This window comes from Cetorhinus maximus, chromosome 11, assembly GCF_964194155.1.
Source record: "Cetorhinus maximus chromosome 11, sCetMax3.hap1.1, whole genome shotgun sequence".
Taxonomy (NCBI): Eukaryota; Metazoa; Chordata; class Chondrichthyes; order Lamniformes; family Cetorhinidae; genus Cetorhinus; species Cetorhinus maximus.
In genome coordinates, this window is record NC_135889.1 from 59,290,950 (window position 1) to 59,315,637 (window position 24,688).

Here is a 24,688-nt window from a genome sequence, read left to right on the forward strand (position 1 = left end):
CCACTGCTCATCCACTGACCTTCCCCTTAGTCTACTTTCCCATCTCGCTTTAGACAACTCTTTCTTCATGTCTCTTTAATTGTCCTTATTTAAATTGAGGACACTGGTTTGAGGCCCGAGTTGCTCCCCCTCAAACTGAATTTGAAATTCTACCATGTTGTGATCACTGGATCCTTAACTACGATCTCTCTTATTAATCCCACTTCATTACATGTTACTAGATCTAAAATAGCCTGTTCCCAGGTAAGTTCTGCAACGTATTGCTCTAAGAAACAATCCCTGATGCACTCTACAAATTCATCTTCCGTGTTAACCCTGCCAATCCGATTTGTCCAGTCAATACGCAGAATAAAATCACCCATGACAGTTGTAGCGCACTTCTTATATGCCTCCATTATTTCCCGATTTATACTTTGTCCTACAGGGAGGCAACTCTTTGGGGGCCTATAGATGAGTCGTGATGAGTCCACCTGTGACTTCTTCCTCTTCCTATTCCTTATTTCCACCCAAACTGATTCCACATCACGATCTACTGCACCTTTACACCTATATTACTACTCACCACCGCACTGTTACCTTCCTTTATTAACAAAGCTACCCACCTCCTTTTCCTTTTTGCCTATTTTTCCAGAACGTTGAATACCCTTGAATATTCAGTTCCCAGTCTTGGTCACCCTGCAACCATGTCTCTGAAATAGCTATCAAGTCACGTTCATTTATTTCTATTTGTGCCACCAACTCACCTATCTTGTTAGAAATGCTGCAAACATTCAGATAAACAGCCTTAAGGTTTGACTTTTTACCATTATTACCCATTTTGGTTCTAATTTCTGCTGCACTTATATTTTTTGCCCTTTCCTGTCACACTTTGATTATTGTTTGCCTCTTCACTACCCTGCACCTCTGCTCTCTTGGTTTCTTTTTGATTTTTTAAACTTCCCTTCAATTGAACCCTCCGCCCCACTAATTCATTTTAAGTCTTATCTACAACCCTTGTTATACAATTTGTCAGGACACTGGTCCCAGCATGGTTCAAATGTAGCCTGTCCGAACGGAACCGCTCTCTTCTTCCCCATGGTGCCAGTGCCCCATAAGTCAGAACCCATTTCTCCCACACTAATCTTTGAGCCACGCATTTACCTCTCTAATCATATTTACCCTATGCCAATTTGCATGTGGCTCGGGTAGTAATCCGGAGATTATTACCTTTGGGGTTCTGCTTTTTAATTTAGCCTTGAGCTGTTCGTAGTCCCTCAGCAGGACCTCTTTCCTAGTCCTATCAATGTCGTTGGTACCTACGTGGACCATGACAACTGGATCCTTCCCCTCCCACTCCAAGTTCCTCTCCAGCCCAGAAGAGATGTCCTTAACCTTGGCACCAGGTAGGCAACACAGCCTTCAGGACTCTCTGTCTTTGCTGCCGAGAACAGTATCTATTCCCATAACTATGATATCATCTATTACTATTACATTTCTCTTTTCTCCCCCCACACGAATGGTACTCTGTACCACGGTGCTGTGGTCAGTTCGCTCATCCTCCCTGTAGTCTGTGCCCTCGTCCACACCAGGAGTAAGAACCTCGTACCTATTGGACAAGGGAACTGGCAGAGGCTTCTCCAAAGCTAAATTCTGGATCCCCATACCTGTCTCACTCGCAGTCACACCCGCCTGTCCCTGACCATGTTCCAAATTTGATGTAATTAGTCTAAGGGTTGTGACTGTTTCCTGAAACACAGTGTCTAGGTAACTCTCCCCCTCCCTGATGTGTTGCAGTGTCCGCAGCTCGGACTCCAGCTCATCAACTCTGAGCCGAAGTTCCTTGAGCAGCAACACTTGCTGCAAATGTGGTCACCGTGGATCGCATCGACGTCCACCAGACCCCTCATACTACAGCTGCAACATATCGCCTGCCCAACCATCTCGATTCTATTTAATAATTAATTTGGATATTAAATTTTTAAAAAGTGAATTTCTTAACTGTACTCTTCAGCTGTAATAACGTCTCCGATTTAAACCACTTGGCCAATCAAAAGAGACACGGAAGAGATATCTACCAATGACCTACCTGTTTTCCTTTGATGTCACACTTCGGCTCAGTCAGGTCGAAACAAGTTGAAAGGGCTCTCTACCATTGGTTTTTATCTCCCGCCGCCGCTGCTGTTCTCACGCAAGTCCGCTCTCCGTGTGCTAAGGTTATTGCTAAGCAGGTGCTGCTTGATAGCACTGTTGATAAGCCTTTCCATTACTTTCCTGATGATCGAGAGTAGACTGAATGGTGAAGTAATTGGCTGGGTTGGATTTGTCCTTTTTGTGTACGGGATATACCTGGCCAATTTTCCACATAGCCGGGTAGATGCCAGTGTTGCAGCAGCTTGGTAAATTCTGGAGCACAAGTCTTCAATACTATTGTCAGAATATTGTCAGGACCCATAGCCTTTGCAGCATCCAGTGCCCTCAGCCGTTTCTTGATATCATGTGGAGTGAATTGAATTGGCTGGAGACTGGCATGTGTGATGCTGGGGACCTCCGAAGGAGGCTGAGATGGCTCATCCACTCGGCACTTCTGGCTGAAGATTGTAGCAAATGCTTCAGCCTTATCTGTTCTGTTGAAGGGTCATTCGGACTCGAAACGTTAACTGTGTTCCTCTCCGCAGATGCTGCCAGACCTGCTGAGTTTTTCCAGGTATTTTTGTTTTTGTTTTGGATTTCCAGCATCTGCAGTTTTTTGCTTTTATCTTCAGCCTTATCTTTTGCACTGACGTGTTGGGCCCCTTCCCCATCATTGAGGCAGGGGATATTTGTGGAGCCTCCTCCTCCAGTCAGTTGTTTAATTGTCCACTACCATTCACAACTGGATGTGGCAGGATTTAAGAACTTAGATCTGATCCATTGGTAGTGGGATCGTTTAGTTCTGTCTATCACTTGCTGCTTATGCTGTTCGGCACGTAAGTAGTCCTGTGTTACAGCTTCCCCAGGTTGACACCTCATTTTTAGGTATGCCGGTGCTGCTCCTGGCATGTCCTCCTGCATTCTTCATTGCACTGGGGTTGCTCCCCTGGCTTGATGGTAATGGTAGAGTGGGGGATATCTTTGGCTCTGAGGCTACAGATTGTGTTCGAGTACAATAGTTTTGAGCTTCCTATATTACGACAGTAACTGCATTTCTAAAGTACTTCACTGGTTGTAGGAGCACTTTATTACCTCCTGTGGTCATAGTGAAAGGCACTAAATACATGCATTTTTTTTCTTTTTGAGTATTTCCATTGGTTGGTAAATTGGTAACAAGTGGGGACAAATATGGGATTATCACTTCTAGAAGTAAGAGGAAAGTTAGAAATGTTTTCAGCTAGAGGTTTATTGGAATACAGAATGCTCCACCACAAGTGGTAATTGAGGCAGAAATATATAATTAAAAAAAAATTGGATAAACATTTGAAAGATAATTTAAAAGGATGCAGGTAAGGAAACAAAGTTGGATTTTAGGGGTATGGGATTAATGGGGCAGTGGCAGCATAAAGAAAAAAAATAACTAAGGCAGAAATCAGAGAATAGTGGTGAATAGTTGCTTTTCAAACAGAGGGTTGGGGTTGGGTTGGGGTTGGGGGGTGCATGTAATAAAGTTCCCCAACAGTAAGTGTTAGGACTATTGCATTTTTGCTATAAATGATTGGTACATTGCATAATTTCAAAGTTTGCAGATGACATATAAGTAAACAGCGGGGAGGATAATAGCAGACTTCAGAAGGACACAGACTGGTGAAATGGGCTGACACATGGCAGATATGCTTTAAAGTTGAGAAATGTGAAATGATTTATTTTGGTAGGAAGAATGAGGAGAGACAGTATAAACTAAATGGTGCCATTTTAAAGGGGGTGCAGGAATAGAGATTGGGGTATATGTACATAAATACTAAAAAGTGGCAGGACAAATTGAGCAGGCTGTTTTGCAAAAAAGTATAAAACAAAAACAAAAATACCTCGAAAAACTCAGCAGGTCTGGCAGCATCTGAGGAGAGGAACACAGTTAACGTTTCGAGTCCGAATGACCCTTCAACAGAACTAAGTAAAAATAGAAGAGAGGTGAAAGATAAGCTGGTTTAAGAGGGGTTGGGACAAGTAGAGCTGGATAAATGACCAGTGATAGGTGGAAATAACCAAAAGATGTCACAGACAAAAGGACAAAGAGGTGTTGAAGGTGGTGATATTATCTAAGGAATGTGCTAATTATGTAGAAAGCTGGACAAGCAAGGTACAGATAGCCCTAGTGGGGGTGGGGTGGGGTGAAGGAATTGAAAAAGGCTAAAAGGTAGAGATAAAACAATGGATGAAAATACATTTAAAAATAATGGAAATAGGTGGGAAAAGAAAAATCTATATAAATTATTGGAAAAAAAAGGGGGGGGATCGGAAAGGGGGTGGGGATGGAGGAGAGAGTTCATGATCTAAAATTGTTGAACTCAATATTCAGTCCGGAAGGCTGTAAAGTGCCTAGTCGGACGATGAGGTGCTGTTCCTCTAGTTTGTGTTGAGCTTCACTGGAACAATGCAGCAGGCCAAGAACGGACATGTGGGCATGAGAGCGGGGTGGAGTGTTGAAATGGCAAGCGACAGGGAGGTCTGGGTGATGCTTGCGGACAGACCGAAGGTGTTCTGCAAAGCGTTCACCCAGTCTGCGTTTGGTCTCTCCAATGTGGAGGAAACCGCAATGGGAGCAATGAATGCAGTAGACTAAATTGAGGGAAGTGCAAGTGAAATGCTGCTTCACTTGAAAGGAGTGTTTGGGCCGTTGGACAGTGAGGAGAGGGGAAGTAAAGGGGCAGGTGTTGCACCTTCTGTGGTTGCATGGGAAGGTGCCATGGGAGGGGGTTGAGGCGTAGGGGGTGATGGAGTAGTGGACCAGGGTGTCCCGGAGGGAACGATCCCTGCGGAATGCCGCCGGGGGGGTGAGGGGAAGATGTGTTTGGTGGTGGCATCATGCTGGAGTTGGCGGAAATGGCGGAGGATGATCCTTTGAATGCGGAGGCTGGTGGGGTGATAAGTGAGGACAAGGGACATCCTATCATGTTTCTGGGAGGGAGAGGAAGGTGTGAGGGCAGATGCGCGGGAGATGGGCCGGATACAGTTGAGGGCCCTGTCAACCACCGTGGGTGGAAAACCTCGGTTAAGTAAGAAGGAAGACATGCCAGAGGAACTGTTTTTGAAAGTGGCATCATCAGAACAGATGTGACGGAGATGAAGGAACTGAGAGAATGGGATGGAGTCCTTACAGGAAGCGGGGTGTGAGGAGCTGTAGTCGAGGTAGCTGTGGGAGTTGGTAGGCTTGTAATGGATATTGGTGGACAGTCTATCACCAGAAATTGAGACAGAGAGGTCAAGGAAGGGAAGGGAAGTGTCAGAGATGGACTGTGAAAATGATGGAGGGGTGGAAATTGGAAGCAAAATTAATAAATTTTTCCAGGTCCAGACGAGAGCATGAAGCAGCACCGAAGTAATCATCGATGTACCAGAGAAAGAGTTGTGGGAGGGGGCCGGAGTAGGACTGGAACAAGGAATGTTCCACATACCCTATAAAGAGACAGGCATAACTGGGACCCATGCGGGTACCCATAGCCACACCTTTTATTTGGAGGAAGTGAGAGGAGTTTAAGGAGAAATTGTTCAGTGTGAGAACAAGTTCAGCCAGACGGAGGAGAGTAGATGGATGGGGATTGTTCGGGCTTCTGTTCGAGGAAGAAGCGGAGAGCCGTCAGACCATCCTGGTGGGGGATGGAGATGTAGAGGGATTGGATGTCCATGGTGAAGAGGAGGCGGTTGGGGCCAGGGAACTGGAAATTGTTGATATGATGTAGGGTATCAGAGGAATCACGGATGTAGGTGGGAAGGGACTGGACAAGGGGAGAGAGAATGGAGTCAATATAGCAAGAAATGGGTTCCGTGGGGCAGGAACAGGCTGATACGATCGGTCTGCTGGGACAGTTCTGTTTTTGGATTTTGGGTAGGAGGTAGAAGCGGGCCGTCCGAGGTTGGGAGACTATCAGGTTGGAAGCTATGCAAAAAAGTATATCGGATCCTGGACTTTTTAAATAAAGGTATAGAATGCAAAAGCAAGGAAACTATGATGAGCTTTTAGAATCATTTGTTGGGCTCAGTTGGATTATCATATCTAATTCTGGGCACTACTTTTTAGAAAGATAGTCAAGTCTTTAGAGGTAGTATAGAGGAGATTGACTCAAATTATACCAGGAATGCAGAATTTCAATTATGTAGAAATAGGGAAGCTTTGATTGTTTGCCTCAGAGCAGAGATGGTTAAGTGGAGTTTTAAGTGAAGTATTCAAAATTCTCAAGGCTTATGACAGAATAAATAAGGAGAAACTTTCCACTGGCAGGAGTGTCAGTAACGCTCCTCCTAATTCGTATGTTTGTAACCTGAGAACGTAGATTTTTTTTACGCTATGAACCCTTCAGAGCCACTGCAGTCACAGTGGGCTGAATGGCCTCATCTGTCCTCCATCTGTCCTGAATTATTTTATCACTTAGTAGATTTCTCCAGATCTAGAGTTAGCACAGGTATAAATGACCTCTATGCTGTAAATTCCATGATTCTTTGCACAGCTTCAGGCCATTACTTAGTTGTTGTCACCAGTTTATCTCTTCTACAGAAAATAAAGTCTTCTGTCCTCTTGGGAGTCCACAGCTGCTACATTTGTTTTAGTGCAGCAATAGATCCTTTCTGTTACTCCTGGGTAAGTGGAGCGACCTGTTTATGTTTCCCCTCTATTCATTGCTGCTTTCTGTATTCCTGGTAGACCTGCAGACACTTTCTGTACTCCTAATGCAATCGTAGTCTCTATCCAACTTCTTGTCATCCCAATATAGCTGCATTCACTATTGTTCTACTAATTTGCTCATGGTCCCATTACATCCTTTCAGGTACCCTGCAACTGTTTTCTGCTTCTGCCCACTCCAATCCCAAATTACTCTCAAAGCTAAGATCCTGTCACAGGGATACTCAATCCCAGTTTCTTATCCCGTCCCAAAGTGCAGCCAAATTTCAATGTACCTGAGTATTGCCAAAACTCAGGATACACCTTCACAATCAAACCTCAGATCCTTCACATAAACAATGTTGTTTTGTGCTTATCAGAGAAATTGAGAAACAGACATTTTGTGCAGTAACCCCAATTCAGTGATATTGAAGATAGAAATATTGTTAATAGTGAAATGAGTGATAATTTACATCCCTGTCAAGATTGGCAGAATTGGGACAAAAAGTTGAAGGTAAGTACATTTAATTGAATTTATTTCTATGAATAAAAATCTTGCACCTGGTAACCATAGGGTGTTACATCATTTAGGGTATCATATTCAAAGAGTCACAATTAACTATGCCATTACTAAATGTATGCCCATCAAAAAAAACGCTCTGCTCAGAAAAGTAAAACATCCATAGCCAGCAACCATAATTAAGTTAACCAAACAGCCTATCCTCATTCTTCTAGCCCAATGGATCACTTCACACTTTTCATTAAATTGTACCTGCCAGCTTTCCACCCATTCCACCAGCCTGTCTAAGTCCCCTTGAAGTTTATCACTATCTTCCTCACAGTTCAAAACACTTCCAAGTTTTGAGTCATCCAGAAATTTTGAAATTGTGCCCTGTACACCAAGACTAGGTCTTTAACAGAGATCAAGAAAAGCAGTAGCCCTAACATTGACCATTGGGGAGTCTCACTAAGTATCTTCCTCCAGCCCGAAAAAAAAACTGTTCACCACTACTCTATATTTCCTGCCACTTTGTCAACTTTACATCCATGCTGCCACTGTCTCTTTTATTCCCTGGCTTCAACTTTGCTGACAAGCCTGTTATGAGGTACTTTATCAAATGTCTTTTGAAAGTCCATGTACATCACATCAACCGCATGACCCTCATCAACTCTCTCTGTTACCTCACCAAAAAACTCAAGCAAGTTATTTAAATATGATTTGACCTTAACAAATCCATTCTGCCTTTCCTTAATTAATCCACATTTGTCCAAGTGACTGTTCATTTCTAAAAGCTTTCTCACTGCTGTGGTTAAACTGACTGGCCTGGAGTTGGTGGGGCTTATCCTTACATCCTTTTTTGAAGAAAAGTGTAACATTTGCAATTGTCCAGTCCTCTGACACCACCCCTGAAATTAAGAAGGATTGGAAGATTGTGGCCAGTGTCTATGCAATTTCCACCCTTACTTCCCTCAGTATTCTTGGATGGATCTCATCCGGCCTGGTGATTTATTAACTTCAAGCACAGCCAGTCTACTCAATACCCTGGCTTTATCAATTTTTAGCCTATCCAGTGTCCGAACTACCCCGCTTTCGCTATGACTTGGGCTGCATCTTCTTCCTTGATAAAGACAAATGCAAAGTGCTCATTTAGTACCTCAACCATACCCTCTGCTACCATGTGTAAATCCCCTTTAAGGTCTCTGATCAGCCCCACTCCTTTTACCATCCTTTTACTGTTCATATGCCTTTGGAAGACTTTTGAATTCCCTTTAATGTTAGCTGCCAGTGTCTTCTCACACACTCTGTCTGCTTCTATTTTTTTTTCCCCTCTGAACCTTCTGTATTGAGCCTGGTTCTCAGTTGTATTATTTACCTAGCGTTTGTCATATGCATACTTTTTTCTGCTTTATCTTACTCTATTGCTGTCGTCATAAGGAAAATAAGGATTTGTTTGTCCTTTCTCCCTCATGAGGCTTACCTTGACTGTGCTAAACTATCTCCTCTTTGAAGGCAGCTCATTTTTCTGTTACAGTTTGCCAACCAGCCTTTGATTCCAATTTATCTAGGCCAAATCTGTTCTCAATCCACTGAGGTTGGTTCCCATGAGTTAAATATTTTTACTCTGGATTGCTTCTTGCCCTTTTCCATAGTGAACCTGAATCTTATGATACTGTTATCACTGCCCTGGCAATGTTTCCCTACTACAGCTGATCCACTTGACCCTTCTCATTCCCCAGAACTTGGTCCTGCAATGTCTCCTTCCTCGTTGGGCCAAAACATACTGATTTAGAAAATTCTCCTGAACAAACTTCATAAATTCTTTCCCCTCTCTGTCCTTTATTCTGTTACTATCCCAGACTATATTAGGATAATTAAAGTCCTCAGTTGTAACTACTTGTTGTTCATGCACCTCTCTGTAATTAACTTGCAAATTTGTTCCTCAATATCTTTTCCACAGATGGTAGCCTGTGGACTACACTCCGTAGTGTAATGGTACCTCTCTTGTTTCTTAGCTTTAATCAAATAGATTGTGTCCTTGACCCCTCTAGGACATCCTATCTTTTTTTTAATCATTCATGGGATATGGGCTTCGCTGGCTGGGCCAGCATTTATTGCCCATCCCTCGTTGCCCTTGAGAAGGTGTTGGTGTGCTGCCTTCTTGAACCGCTGCAGTCCATGTGGTGCCGGTACACCCACAGTGCTGTTAGGAAGGGAGTTCCAGGATTTTGACCCAGCGACATTGAAGGAATGGTGATATATTTCCAAGTCAGGATGGTGAGTTACCTTGAAAAGGAACCTCCAGGTGGTGGTGTTCCCATCTATCTGCTGCCATTGTCCTTCAAGGTGATAGTGGTCGTGGGTTTGGAATGTGCTGTCTAAGGAGCCTTGGTGAATTCCTGCAGTGTATCTTGTAGATTGTACACACCACTGCAACTGTGCGTCGGTGGTGGAGGGGGTGAATGTTTGTGGATGTGGTGCCAATCAAGTGGGCTGCTTTGTCCAGGATGGTGTCCAGCTTCTTGAGTGTTGTGGGAGCTGCACTCATCCAGGCAAGTGGGGAGTATTCCATCACACTCTTGACTTGTGCCTTGTAGATGGTGGACAGGCTTTGGGGAGTCAGGAGGTGAGTTACTCGTTGCACGATTCCTAGCCTCTGACTTGCTCTTGTAGCCACAGTATTTATATGACTAGTCCAGTTCAGTTTCTGGTCAATGGTAACCCCCAGGATGTTGATAGTTGGGGATTCAGTGATGGTAATGCCATTGAACCTCAGGGGGTGATGGCTGGATTCTCTCTTGTTGGAGATGGTCATTGCCTGACGCTTGTGTGGTGTGAATGTTATTTGCCACTTGTCAGCCCAAGCCTGGATATTGTCCAGGTCTTGTTGCATTTGGACAAGGACTGCTTCAGTACCTGAGGAGTCACAAATGGTGCTGAACAATGTTCAGTCATCAGCCAACATCCCCACTTCGACCTTATGAAGAAAGGAAGGTCATTGATGAAACAGCTGAAGATGGTTGGGCCTAGGACACTACCCTAAGAGACTCCTGCAGTGATGTCCCGGAGCCAAGATGACTGACCTCCAACAACCACAACCATCTTTCTTTGTGCTAGGTATGACTCCAACCAGCAGAGAGTTTCCCTCCTGATTCCCATTGACTCTAGCACTATTTAATTAATACTGCTACCTCACCTCTTTTCTTTCTTTCCCTGTCTTTCCTGAACACCTTGTATTCTAGAATATTTAATACCCTGTCCAGCCCTTTTTTGAGCCTAGTCTCCGTTTTTGCTGCAACATCATATTCCCATTTGGCTATCTGTGCCTACAGCTCACCAATCTTATTTACCAGATTCTGCACATTCACATAGATGCACAGTTATCTTAATTTAGGACTTATTTCATTTCCTCTTACTCTGACCCTACCTTATACCTTATAATTTCCTACTCTAGTGCCATCTGTCTCTCGCAATTCTCTGTGTACCCACATACAAACATATGAATTAGGAGCAGGAGTAGGCCATTCATCCCTTTGTGCCTGCTCCACCATTCAATGAGACCATGGCTGATCTGACTGTAGCTGCAACTCCACATTTCGTCTACCCCAATAACATTCGACTCCCTTGTTAGTCAAGAATATATATACTTCTGCTTTAAAAATATTCATTGGCCTTGCCTCCACTGCACTCTGGTGAAGAGAATTCCAAAGATTCACAGCCCTTTGAAAGAAAAAAATTCTTCTAATCTTTGTCTTATTTTTATTTTTAAACTGTGTCCCATAGTTCCCACAAGGGGAAACACCTTTTCAGCATCCACCCCGTCAAGTCCCCTCAGGATCTTATATGTTTCAATAAGCTCACCTCTCAATCTTCTAAACTCCAATTGACACAGGCCCAGCCTGTCCAACCTTTTTCCATAAGATTATATCCCCTCCCCCCACCAATCCCAGGTATCAATGGAGTGAACTTTCCCTGAACTGCTTCTAACACATTTATAGCCTTTCTTAAATAAGGAGATCAAAATTGTACACAGTACTCTAGATGTGATCTAACCAAGGCCCTGTACAACTTTAGCAAAATACCCCTGTTTTTATATTTCATTCCTCTTGCAATAAACACCAACATCCATCTGCCTTCCTAATCATTAGCTGTATCTGCAAACTAATTTTTCCTGATACATGTACCAGGTCCTCTCTCCATTTAAATAGTATGCTGTTTTTCTATTCTTCCTGCCAAAGTGGACAAGTTCACATTTTCCTACATTATATTCCATCTGCCAAATGTTTGCCCACCCACTTAACCTATCTGTGTCCCTTTGCAGACTCCTTGGGTGTAATTTTTCATGCCTGCTGCCGTCAGGCGTGTTTGGGGCCATGAGTGGACAATATGGTGAGAAGGCTAAAATTCGGTTTCATGACGTCATGAAACCAGTTTGCGATCGTCCACTCAGCACATTTCCTGCTGTCGGACGTCGGGAACCTCATTGTAATACATCTGTGTATCATTATAAGGCCAGCCTGCCAGAAACATCCCCCCACGCTGGATCGTCTGCCCATGCCAATGTGTTTCACAACAGCATATATAAGGTGCGCATTTGGTGGGCTTCACTTCACTTAGGACTTCAAGGTTTGTTTGCCTACCTTGCTTCGGACAGTACTCACAGTCATCAGCGCCAGGCTTAGCAGACAGCGCCACGTCACTTATAGGGGGTCCCACGGGCAGTACCACCTACCAGACCAGCCATAAGGCAAGGGTGACTTTTCAATGGCTGCAGGGCTAGGGCTCGCTTGGGGAAGGGGGAGAAGTGGCCTCAGGCAAAGGAAGAGGCTACAGGGCGCGGGCTGTACTGGGGTAGGAGGGTATCCCAGGGTGTGTGTGGGGGCATATGTTGATCTGTGCAAGTGGTTTCAAGATGGTGAGGTCTGAGGAGGCAGTCTCCGGAGGAGATGAGGCCTGATGGAGATGTGAGGGTATGTGTGCGAGAATGGATGGTGGGCTGGCAATGAGTGAGATGCCAGTGACTGTATGATGGGCTTGAGTGCGCGAGTTTAGGGTGATGAGATGGTTGCCTTAACCTGGCGGCACAGATGAGATCATTTACCCTCTATCTGTATTGGATGCCCAACCTCTTCTGTGTAGCATTAGCACTGATCATCACTGCCATCGCCTACCAAGCCGGAGTGGTAATGTTGCTGCCCCTCCTGTGGCCAGAATGGGGGTTGAGGACATCACAGCAGGCCTTCAAACGGTGCTCGAGGGATGCGTCATTAAATCTGCTGTCTTCTTGCCTTTTAGGACCATGTCTTCTTTGCAGATGTCCTGGGCTGGAAGTACTGAGCGGTGTACACGTGGCTATACTTTAAATGTGGTGCCCAGCATGATGAAGTGGCAAGGTGACAGTGTGGTGGGCAAACTGGAGCCCGCCCGCCCACCATCAAAACGGCATGTTTCTCAGGAATGCATGATTAATGCAGTGGGATTGGGACATTATGGCGTGAGAAGCCGCCATTGCAAATCTGGGACAATTCTGCCCCCATGCCTTCTTCGCAACTTACTTTCCTACCTATCTTTGTGTCATCAGGAAATTTAGTAACCATACATTTGGTCTCTTCATCCAAGTCATTGATATAAATTGTAAATAGTTGAGGCCCCAGCTCTGATCACTGTGGCACTTCTTTCGTCACGTCTTGCCAACCTGAAAAAGACCTATTTATCCCTGCTTTCTGCTTTCTGTTAGCTAACCAATCCTCTATCCATGCTAATATGTTACCTCCTATACCATGAGCTCTTATTTTGCATAGTAACCTTAGATGTGGCACCTTGTCAAATGCCTTCTGGAAATCTAAGTACAGTATATCCACAGGCTCCCCTTTATCTACGTTGCTTGTTACTTCCTCCAAGAACTCCAATAAATTAGCCGAACATCATTTCCCTTTCACAAAACCATTTTGATTCTGCTTGATTGCATTGAGATTTTCTAACTGCCCTGCTGTAACTTCCTTAATAATAGATTGCAGCAATTTCCCTATGACAGATATTAAGCTAACTGGCCTGTAGCTTCCTGCTTTCTGTTTCCTTCCTTTCTTGAATAGAGGAGTCACATTTGCTAGTTTCCAATCTGTTGGGACCCTTCCTGAACCTAGGGGATTTTGGAAAACTAAAACCAATGCTCTGCGATCTCAGCAGCCACTTTTAAGACCCTAGGATGAAGTCCATCAGCACCTGGGGACTTGTCAGCTTTTAGTTCTAAGAATTTTCTCGGTATTTTTTTCCCTGGTGATTGTAATTGTTTAAAGTTCCTTCCTTCCTTTCAGCTCCTGATTCACAATTATTTCTGGGATGTTATTTGTATCCTCTAGAGTGAAGACAGACACAGAATATCTGTGCAGTTCATCCGCCATTTCCTTATTTTCCATTATTAGTTCCCCATTCTCACTCTCTAGGGGTTGAATGCTCACTTTACTTACTCTTTTCCTTTTTAAATACCTGTAGAAACTCTTATTATCAGTTTTTATATTTTTATATAGCTTTCTCTAATAGTTTAATTTCTCCCTCCTTATTAATCTTTTAATTATTCTTTTTTTTTAATATTCTGTCCAATCTTCTGACCTGCCACTCACCTTTGTAGAATTAAGCTTTTTCTTTCAATTTGATACTATCTTTAACTTCCTTCCCTTAGAGTCTTTCTTTCTCACTGGAATGTATCTTTTCTGAGTGTTCTGAAATATCTCCTTAAATGTCTGCCACTGCATCTCTACTGACTTATCCCTTAACTTAATTTCCCAATTCACTTTAGCCAGCTCTGGCTTCATGCCGTCATAATTGCCCTTATTTAAATTTAGAACACTAGTCTTAGATCCACGCCTCTCCCTCAAACTGAATGTGAAATTCAATCATATTATGATCACTGCTATCTAGGGGTGCCTTCACTGTGAGGTCATTCATTAATCCTGTCTCATTGCACATTACCAGATCTAGTATAGCCTGATGTCTGGTTGGTACTAAAATGTGCTGCTATGAGAAACTGTCCTGAAAACACTCTATGAATGCACCATCCAGACTACCTTTGCCAATCTAATTTGTCCAATCTACATGTAGATTAAAATCACTCATGATTATTGCCGTACCTTTTACACAAGCCCTCATTATTTCTTCCTGTATACCCTGTCCTATAGTGTGGTTACCGTCAGGGGGTCTATAAACCGCTTCCACAAGTAACTTCTTACCTTTACTATTTCTCATCTCTATGCATCCTTGTTTTTACTCGCTAATATCTCCTGGTTCCCACACCCCTGCCAAATTAGTTTAAACTAACTCTTCCCAGTACACTAGCAAATTGTCCTGTGAGGTTATTGGTTTCAGCTCTGTTTAGTTCAACCCTTCCATCCTGTACTGGTCCCATCTCCCCCAGAATCGGCCCCAGTGTCCATAAGACCATAAGACATAGGAGCAGAAATTAGGCCATTCGGTCCATCGAGTCTGCTCCGCTATTCAATCATCGCTGATAAGTTTCTCAACCCCATTCTCCCGCCTTCTCCCCGTAACCTTTGACCCCCTTACCAATCAAGAACCTATCTATCTCGGTCCGGGGCATCCGAAAGCCTCCTTCCTGCACCATCTCCCCAGTCAACCATTCACCTATTTTATCCTATTTTTATACTAACTAGCCCGTGGTAGCAGGAGTAATCTGAAGGCTACTAACTGTGAGATCCTGCTTTCTCTCAGAGTGGGCTGCAACCGCTCAGTGACACCTTTGACCCTGGCAACAAGAAGGCTGAAGAAGAGTCATACGTACTCGAAACGTTAACTTTGTTTCTCTCTCCACAGATGCTGCCAGACCTGCTGGGTTTTTCTAGCATTTTTTGTTTTTATTTCAGATTTCCAGCATCTGCAGTATTTTGCTTTAATAAGGCAGTATACCATCCTGGATTCACATCTCCCGCCACAGAAACACTTGTCTCTTCCCCTAACAATCAAATCCACGATCACTATTCATTTTCCAATTTTCTTCCTGTCCATGTACAGCTGAGCAAACTGTGGTGCCGTGGACTTGGCTCTGGCTGCACTCCCTCGAGGAACCATTACTTGTAGAACGAGATGCACTCAGGGGGCTCCTGCACTAATTGCCTGATCCTCCTTGACTGCCTGGTGGCCACCCATTCTTTCTCTGCCTGCATATCTTTAAGCTGCAGGGTGACCACATCTATAAATACGCTATACTTGTAACTGTCAGCCTTGTGAATGGGCCATATTGACGTCAGCTGCTGCTTAAGCTCTGAAACCCAGAACTTGAACTGCTGCAGCTGTCAACACTCCCAGCACATATGATTATCCAGGACATGAAAAGTGCCCTGGAGTCCCACATGAAACAGGATGCATACAGGGGAGGCAGTGGCATAGTGGTATTGTCACTGGACTAGTATTCCAGAGACCCAGCATAATCCTCTGGGGTCTTGGGTTCGAATCCCAACATGGCTGATGGTGAAATTTGAATTCAGTAAAAATCTGGAATTGAAAGTCTAATGATGACCATGAAACTGTTGCCGATTGTTGTAAAAACCCATCTGGTTCACTAATGTCGTTTAAGGAAGGAAATCTGCTGTCTTTACCTGGTCTGGCCTACATGTGACTCCAGACCCTCTGAATAAGGGCAATTAGGGATGGGCAATAAATGCTGGCCTAGCCAGTGATGCCCACATCCTATGAATGAATAAAAAAAACTCCATGGGTCTATGTCTCTATTTATTAGTCTATTAAACTTACCACATAAGTTTAAAAAAAACTCACTAGCTACTGATCAATCAGCTGCTTTTCTTAAGCAGATTTATTTACTTTATTGGGAGGTTAACTAAAATGTTTTACTTCACTTTTATCCTCTAAAAGTCTTAGATTGTAATTTACTGAAAAATTCACTCTTTAGTGCAGCTAATCCTTGTTATTGAATTTTAACTTTATCCCCTAGATCTGATGAGCACTGATTGTAATTAAAGGATAAATTTAAAATTGGCTTCAGTTTTCAGTATTTGTACTAATTAATGAATCAATCAATCTAGTATTACTTTATAGGTGATTAATTTACATCTCTTCACTCCTGATCACACTCCACTCTGATTCTGTGCTCTCGCTCTTTTTGAATCTCTGCTCTCCACTCCTGCTCTTTTTAAATCTCTGTTCTCAGCTCATGCTCTTAACCCTTCCATCCTGTACTTGCCCCATCGCTCCCAGAATCGGCCCCAGTGTCCGGGGCACCCGAAAGCCTCCCTCCTGCACCATCTCCCCAGTCACACATTCATCTATTTTATCCTCTTATTTTTATACTCACTAGCCCGTGGTAGCAGGAGTAATCTGGAGGCCACTAACTGTGAGATCCTGCTTTCTCTCCAAGTGGGCTGCAGCCGCTCAGTGACACCCTTGACCCCCCCCCCACTCTTTTTAAACCTCTGCTTTTAGCTCCCCCTCTTTTTAAATCTATGCTCTGGCTACTCAACTCCCACCCTTTTTAAATCTCAGCTCGCAGCACCTAATCTTTTCAAATCTGCTCTCAGTTTCCTCTCTTTTTAAATCTCTGACTCTTAGCTCCCTTCTTTTTAAATCTATGCTCTGGCTACTCAGCTCCCACTCTTTTTAAATCTCAGCTCTCAGCGCCTATTCTTTTCAAATATCTGCTCTTAGCTTCCCCTTTTTTTAAACCTCTGCTCTGACTGTCAGCTCTGACTCTCTAATATATAGTCTAACATCTGTCATTGGGAAAATGCTAGAATCCATTATTCACGAGGTAGTAGCAGAACATTTAGAAAATCAGATAGAGTCAGCATGGTTTTGTGACAGGGAAATCATGTTTTACAAATTTATTAGAGTTCTTTGAGGATGTAACAAGCAGGGTGGATAAAGGGGAACCAGCAGATATAATGTATTTGGATTTCCATCAGGGCTTCAATATCATGCCACATAAAAGGTTACTGCACAAGATAAGAGCCCATGGTTTTTAGGGTGATATATTAGCATGGATAGAGGATTGGCTAAATAACATGAGACAGAAAGTCAGGATAAATGGTTTATTTTCAAATTGGCAAACTGTAGTTAGTGGAGTGCCACAGGTATCAGTGCTGGGGCCTTAACTATTTACTATCTATATTAATAATTCGGACGAAGAGACCAAGTTTGCTGACGATACAAAAATAGGTACGAAAGCAAGTTGTGAGGAGAATACAAAGAGCATGCAAAGGGATATAAAGATAGGTTAAGTGAGTGGGCAAAAATTTGACAGCTGGATATAATGTGAGGTGCTCCAGTTTGATAGGAAGAATAGAACAGCAGAATGTTATTTAAATGGAGAGAGATTGCAGAATGCTGCAGTGCAGAGGTATTGGGGTATCTTTGTACATGACTCAAAGCTAGCATGAAGGTACAGCAAGTATTTAGGAAGACAAATGAAATATTGGCCTTTAGTGCAAGGGGGATGGAGTGTAAAAGTAGGAAAGTCTTGCTACAACCATAGAGAGCACTGGTGGGACCACACCTGGAGTACTGTGTACAGTTTTAGTCTCTTTACTTAAGGAAGCATATACTTGCATTGGAAACAGTTCAGTAAAGGTTCATTAGGCTGATTCCTGGAATGAAGGGGTTGTCTTATGAGGAAAGGTTGAGCAGGTTGGGCTTATACTCATCGGAGTTAGAAGAATGAGGCGATTTTATTGAAACATAAGATTCTGAGGGGGCTTGACAGGGTAGAAGCTGAGAGCATGTTTTCTCTTGTGGGGAAATCTAGAAATAGGTGGCACAGTTTAAAAATAAGGGGTTACCCATTTATGACAAAGTTCTGAGGGAACCCCTTCATATGTTCGTTAGTCTTTGGAATTCTCTTCCGCTGAGAGCAGTGGAAGCTGGCTAATATATATATTCAAGATGAGTTAGACAGATTTTTGATTGACAAGGGAGTGAAAGGTTATGGGGTCAGTCAGGCAGGAAAGTGGAGTTAAGGCCACAATCAATTAGCCATGATCTTATTGAATGGCGGAGCAGACTCAATGGGCCGAATAGACTACTACCCCTATTTCTATTGCTTATGATCTGCAAGATGCGCTTCAACAGCCCATCAAGGATTCTTCAACAGCACTTTCCAAACCTGCAATCTCTGCAACCTAGAAGGAGCAGGGCAGCAAAGGCTAGGAACACCACCTCCAAATTCCCCTCCAAGTCATACACTATCCTGAATTGGAACTATGTTGCCACTCCTTCCCTGTCACTGGGTCGAATGCTGGAACTCCCTAACAGCACTCTGGATGTATCTACGTGTTATAGAATGCAGAGTTTCAAGAAGCTCGCCACTACCTTCTCAAGGGTAATAAGTGATGGGCAATAAATGCTTGCCTTCCCAGCAATGCTCACATCCCACAAATGAATAAAAAACAGTCTACTCTACCACTAAACTAACATTTGGTGGGTAGATGTAATAAAGCTATCTGTTTGGGTGAAGGGTTAATGCTAGTGCAGACTGGTTTGGGTAAATAGCCTGTTTCCATGTTCTGACTCTTTTTTTTATTGCCAAACTCAGGAGCACTGCATTCAGTATCACCAAAGCCCAGGTCTCCCCTACTTCGGTATGCTTACCATCCAGCACCTATATCCACCCTGGTAAACCTCACAAACCACCTTGGTACACATTTTGTAAGCTAAGACAAATTGAGCTCATAAGTAAAGGAATATGTAATAATAATTGAAAGCAAATGACAATTTTCATGAAACCATACAATGAAAAACTTGCATTTAAATAGTGCCTTTCATCTTCTCTGAATATCTCAAGACAGTTAATAATGAATGACATGTAGCCACTTTAATGTGTATACGCGTGAGCCAATTTTTGAACAGGAAGTTCCCACAGGAAACAATGAAATAAGTGACCAGATAATCTGTTTTAGTGATGTTGGTTGAGAGATAAATATTAGTCAGGATTTTGAATGGTGCTTTAGGATCTTTTGCATTCATCTGAGAGGGAAGACAAGGCCTCTGTTTAATGCTACATCGAAAAGCCTCACATCACAGCACTCCCTCAGTACTGCACTGAAGAGTCAGCCTAGGTTATGTGCTGAAGTCTTTTGAGTGAGGTTTGAAGCCATAATATTCTGATTCAGAAGCTGGGGCGCTACCAATGAAGCAAGGCTGTCACCTAATAAAATCATGGCTATTAGGTGAACTGGATGGGAAGGGAGAGTTGTGGTCAATGCGGAAGTCCGCAATACAGGAAAGGAAAGATCTGAAATATTTCAGTGGATTTTAGGAGATTTTACAGTGACTGTACTTGAAAATATTTAATTGGCTGTGAGACATTTGGGATGCACTGAGGTCATAAAACTTTCTGTATAAATGCAAGTTCTTTTTTCTTTTTCTATAAAGTTTTTCAGTCTTTCTGAAATGCCCCATAGCCAGCACATGAGAGGCAACATAGCATTCAGCACTCACAGCCTAGACTGCTGGTGCCCATTTCTCTAACTATTGAGTCTTCTATTTCTGCTGCATTTATAACTGAATTGCTAATATCTCACTTCAAGCCCCGCGCCATCTTATATTTTTGGTTCTGTTGTTAGCCACTTAATAATCCGACCTAAAGTCCTTATCCTCTGCATATGTAGCCAGTGCTTTAAACTTATTGGAGAGGATAATTTATTCTGTGTGTTGGAACTTAAGAATATAAGACATAGGAACAGAAGTAGGCCATTTGGCCCTTTGAACCTGCTCTGCCATTCAATAAAATCATGGTCATTTGATTGTGGCCTTAACCCCACTTTCCTGCCTGACCCCATAACCCTTAACTCCCTTGTAGGTCAAAAATTAATCTACTCAGCCTTATATATATTCAATGACCCAGCGTCCACTTCTCTGTGGGGTAGAGAATTCCAATGGTTAGTGACCCTCTGAGAGAAGAACTTTCTGCACATCTTTGTCTTAAATGGGAGATCCCTTATTATGAAACTGTATCCCCTAGTTCTAGATTCCCCCATGAAGAGAAACATTCCCTCAGCATCTACCCTGTCCAGCCCTTTCAGAATCTTATATGTTTCAATAAGATCACCTCTCATCCTTCTAAACTCCAGTAAGTGTAGCACCAACCTGTTCAACCTTTCCCCTGTCATCCCAGGAATCAACCTAATGAAACTTCTCTGAACTGCCTCCAATGCAAGTATATCCCTCCTTAAGCAGGGAATCCAAAATTATACGAGTACTCTAGGTGAGATCTCACCAATGCCCTGTACAGCTGTAGCAAGACTTTCCTACTTTAATATTCCAACCCCTTGCAATAAAGGTTAAAATTCCAGCATTCCTGCTCTAGCATGTACCTCTTCACTTTACAAAAACAAAAATACCTGGAAAAACTCAGCAGGTCTGGCAGCATCTGCAGAGAGGAACACAGTTAATGTTTCGAGTCCGAATGACCCTTCAACAGAACTAAGTAAAAATAGAACAGAGGTGAAATATAAGCTGGTTTAAGGGGGGGTGGGACAAGTAGTGCTGGATAGAGGGCCAGTGATAGGTGGAGATAACCAAAAGATGTCACAGACAAAAGGACAAAGAGGTGTTGAAGGTTCTCTTCACTTTCCTTGATCTGTGGGTAGTGACCACTGTTTCTTCCATCATTGCCAGCTCTCTGCAAGGTAACTACCCTATGAAAGTCTTGCCACAAAAGCTTCTGAGATCTTGGCGTCAAGTAGTTTCAGACAGGCTGTCCAAATTAATGTCTGCTACGCAACTCCCACATCCTCCAGAAACCGCACATCAATGTCACTTCCTGTGTTTCTATTTTTACTATCATTAAGTTCTAAATTTATATTCTTTATCTACTTAAAATTTCCATTGACCAAATCAGCTCCTCATGTTTGTTCTTAATCCCTGTTTTAGAGGTACTATTTTCAATCTAAATTTTAAGTTTTTAAAATTTTGTACAAATAACCATCAGTAGCTATTATAACCAGGAGAAATTTCTTCACACAGAGTTGTTGGAACATGGAATGCTTTGCCACAGAAAGTACTTGAAACAAAGGCCATTGCATTTTTCAGAGGAAAATTGGATAAGTATTTGAAGCAGAGGAAGATACAAGGCTATGGAGAGAGAACTAAGCAGTGGGATTTGTTTTGGATTGTTGTAGCAATGAGCCGGCACAGAAACGATGGCCAGAATAGCTGCCTTGTATCCTGCGGAGCTAGGCTGTGTGTTGTGGCTCCTCCCATCCCTGGGGAAAGCCAAAGAAAACTTGGACAGATAAAATAAAATAAAGAAGATCCTAGAGAGAGTGAAAGACAACAAGTGAGTGACAGAGCCAAAAAGCTAAATGCTGTGGCAGATGCTGATTTGTATCATCCTTGATAGTTATTACTAAATATACTTTTCTATATCCACAATTGCATTGGAGCTTTGTATGGATGAATTTAAAGATATTTTATCCAATGCTTATGAGGACTTTCAAGCTGGCGCCCCACCAATAATATCTTTAGTCACTCAGGAGAGAGAACCCACCATTTTTGTCTTGGTGAGTTGGATTTAAGAATTCCTTAAGAGGAGAGGCAATTATATTCTCTATTGGAATCAAGGGATGGGTGACTTTGGTCATGTAAAATCCTTTCTCTTATTCATTCTTGGGATATAGGCTTCGGCAAGATCAGCATTTATTGGCCACATTTAGTGGCCCTGAGAGGGTGGTGGTGGGCAGCCGTCTTGAATCACTGCAATACATGTGGTGAAGGTGCTCCCACAATACCTTTAGAGGTCACAGTTTTGGGATGCACTGCCAAAAAAACCCTAGTGTCTTGCATTGCATCCTATAGATAGTACACACCGCAGCCGTGCTAATCGAGTGTTAGAAGGATGGTCATTTAGAATAAGGCATGAGGTCGATCAAACGAACTGAATTTTCCTGGATGGTTGTGTTTCTTGAGCATTGTTGCATTGGTACCCAACCAAGCAAGTGGAGACCATTCAGTCAAATGCTGCCTTGGTGTCAAGAGTAGTCACTCTTGGCTCTGATATTCAACCCTTCTGTCGATGTATGGACCAAGTCTTTAATGAGATCCAGAGCCAAATGCTCCTTTCAGACCTCCAAACCGAGCATTGGTAAACAGGTTATTAGTGAGTAAGTGCTGCCTTACAGCACCGTTGACAACGCCTCCCATGAATTTTGCTGATAATTGGGAGTGGGATGATAATTGGCTGGGTTGGAGCACAGACCTTCAGAATTAAAGCTGTGAAGTTATTGGGTACTGTAAAATTTGCTGGGTTTCATGCATTCAGCCATTTCTTAATTTCATGTGGAGTGAATTGAAATGGCTGAAGATTGGCATCTTTGGTGGGGATTTCAGGAGGAGGCTGAGAAGGATCATCTACTTGGTACTTCAGGGTGAAAATGGTCACAAATACATCAGCCATGTCTTTTGCACTTGAGCTGGGCTCTGCCATGGTTGAGGATGTGGATGTTCATGGAGCCACCTCCTCCCTTTAGATGCTTAATTGTTCAGCACCATTGGAGTCCCCCAACCAGATGATATTCTGTGCTCTTGTTACTTGCAATGTTTTCTCACACTAATGCTCAACACAGAAAGGTTTTAATTCATCAGTTGATGGTGGGGGTGGGGGGGGGTGGTAGTTGATAATCAGCAGAAGGTTTCCTTGTCATGTTTGACCTGAAGGCATGAAACTTCATATTGAGGATTCCCAGGGCCACTCCCACCTAACTAAACCACTGTGCTCTGCCAAACTCTTCTTGCTCTCTGATGGGTCTGTCCGGATAGTGGAACAGGACATATGCAGAGGTGGCAATTGAGGTATTTGGGACATTGCTGGGTAGGTATGATTCTGTGAATATAGCTGTCAGATTGTTGCTTGACTAGTCTATGGGATAGCTCTCCTAACTTAGGCGCCAGTTCCCAGATATAAGTGAAGAGAACTTTACAGGGCTGACTGAGCTGCTTTCTTATTTTTATCTCTGTCCAGATTGCTAAATCACTTCATGGTGATGGTTTTGTGCATTTGATATGGAGGATAGAATTTTTCCCACTGTTTAAAGGATAAATTCTGTCAAATTTGTAAAACCTTGCCTTAATTGTGTTTTTTGGAAATGTGCCACCACAGGTTGAAAAGTGATTGTTAATCAGACATAAAAGTTAAGGCATAGTGTGTTCAAAAACGTAATACATTCAGTAACAAGCTATCCAGAGTCATAACTAAGAAAATGGACCCCATCAAGTTGTTTTGAATCTTGTTTGGATTTAAAATTTAGTTGTGATTGTTAGAGTGGTTTCATCAATGCTGCTGCGTACCACTGGAATAACTTTACTGATTGTTTAAACTTTATGTAAAGTTAAGCCTTGTGCAGAAATCTAATTTTTACATTTTACTCTCATACCTAGTAATTGTAATGGCAGAAAGGGGATATAAATTGTTTTGAGGAGTAGCTGGGAGAAGTTTGGAACATGGCCATGGAGCTGAAGAAAAGGAAATTAAATCACTGTCAGGCAGCTAGGGGCTGTTCTATGACAGGTACACTAAAATGAAATGCAACCAACAGACAGGGCTCCTGGGTACTGATACTGGGAACCATAGCTTCATAGAATGGTACAGCATAGAAGAAGATCATTTGGCCCATCCTGCCTATGCTGGCTCTTTGAAAGAGCTATCTAATTAGTCCCACTCCACTGCTCTTTTTCCATAGCCTGTAAAAAAATTTCCACTCAGGTTCTTATCCAATTCCTTTTTGAAAGTTAATATCTAATGTGCTTCCAGCATCCTTTGAAGCAGTATAGTTAAACCATAACAACTCACGGTGTCATTTTTTTGCTCAGGTCGCCTCTGGTTCTTTTGCCAAGTACCTTAAATCTGTGTCCTCTGTTACCGACCCTTCTTCCACTGGAAACAGTTCTCCTTATTTGCTCCACATAGTTTGAACACCTCTATCAAATTTCCTCGTAACATTCTCTGCTCTAAGGAGCACAACCTCAGTTTTTCCACTCTATCCACATAACTGCAAACCGTCACTCTTGAACCATTCTAGTAACACTCTGCTGCACACTCTCCAAGGCCTCAATATCCTTCCTCAAGTGTGGTGTCCAGAATTGAACACAATACTCCAGCTGAGACCTAACCAGTGTTTTATAATGGTTTACCATAACTTCCTTGCTTTTGTACCCTATTCATCTTTTATAAAGCCAAGGATCCCGTATGTTGGACACACTTGCCGGTTCCAGCCCATTGTTAGAAATGACAGTTGCCACTGCAATAATCTCTTCTCTGCCCTGATCTAAGTATAGGACTGGATAAGAAACCCATTGTGTTGAACAACAGTTGAGCAGTCTCCTTGCAACTATCTGAATCTAATGTTAACATAGAAGGAAAATATAAGAAGACTGATAGCTGGATGATTTCTCAAATTCCCTATTAG

General features: G+C 42.8%; 1 protein-coding gene across 3 annotated transcripts in view; it reads left to right on the plus strand.

Annotated features, from left to right (window-relative positions):
- The window catches only part of atf2 (activating transcription factor 2), a 194,520-nt gene that overhangs the window by 23,238 nt on the left and 146,594 nt on the right, over window positions 1-24,688 (plus strand). Inside the window, exon 1 of one of the 3 annotated variants that reach the window (XM_078552058.1) lies at window positions 21,258-21,564. The exons of the other annotated variants lie outside the window; for them this stretch is intronic. The gene's annotated coding sequence lies outside the window, so the exon portion shown is untranslated. Of the gene's footprint in view, window positions 1-21,257; window positions 21,565-24,688 lie in introns of those variants that run through there. 3 annotated transcript variants of the gene reach the window in all.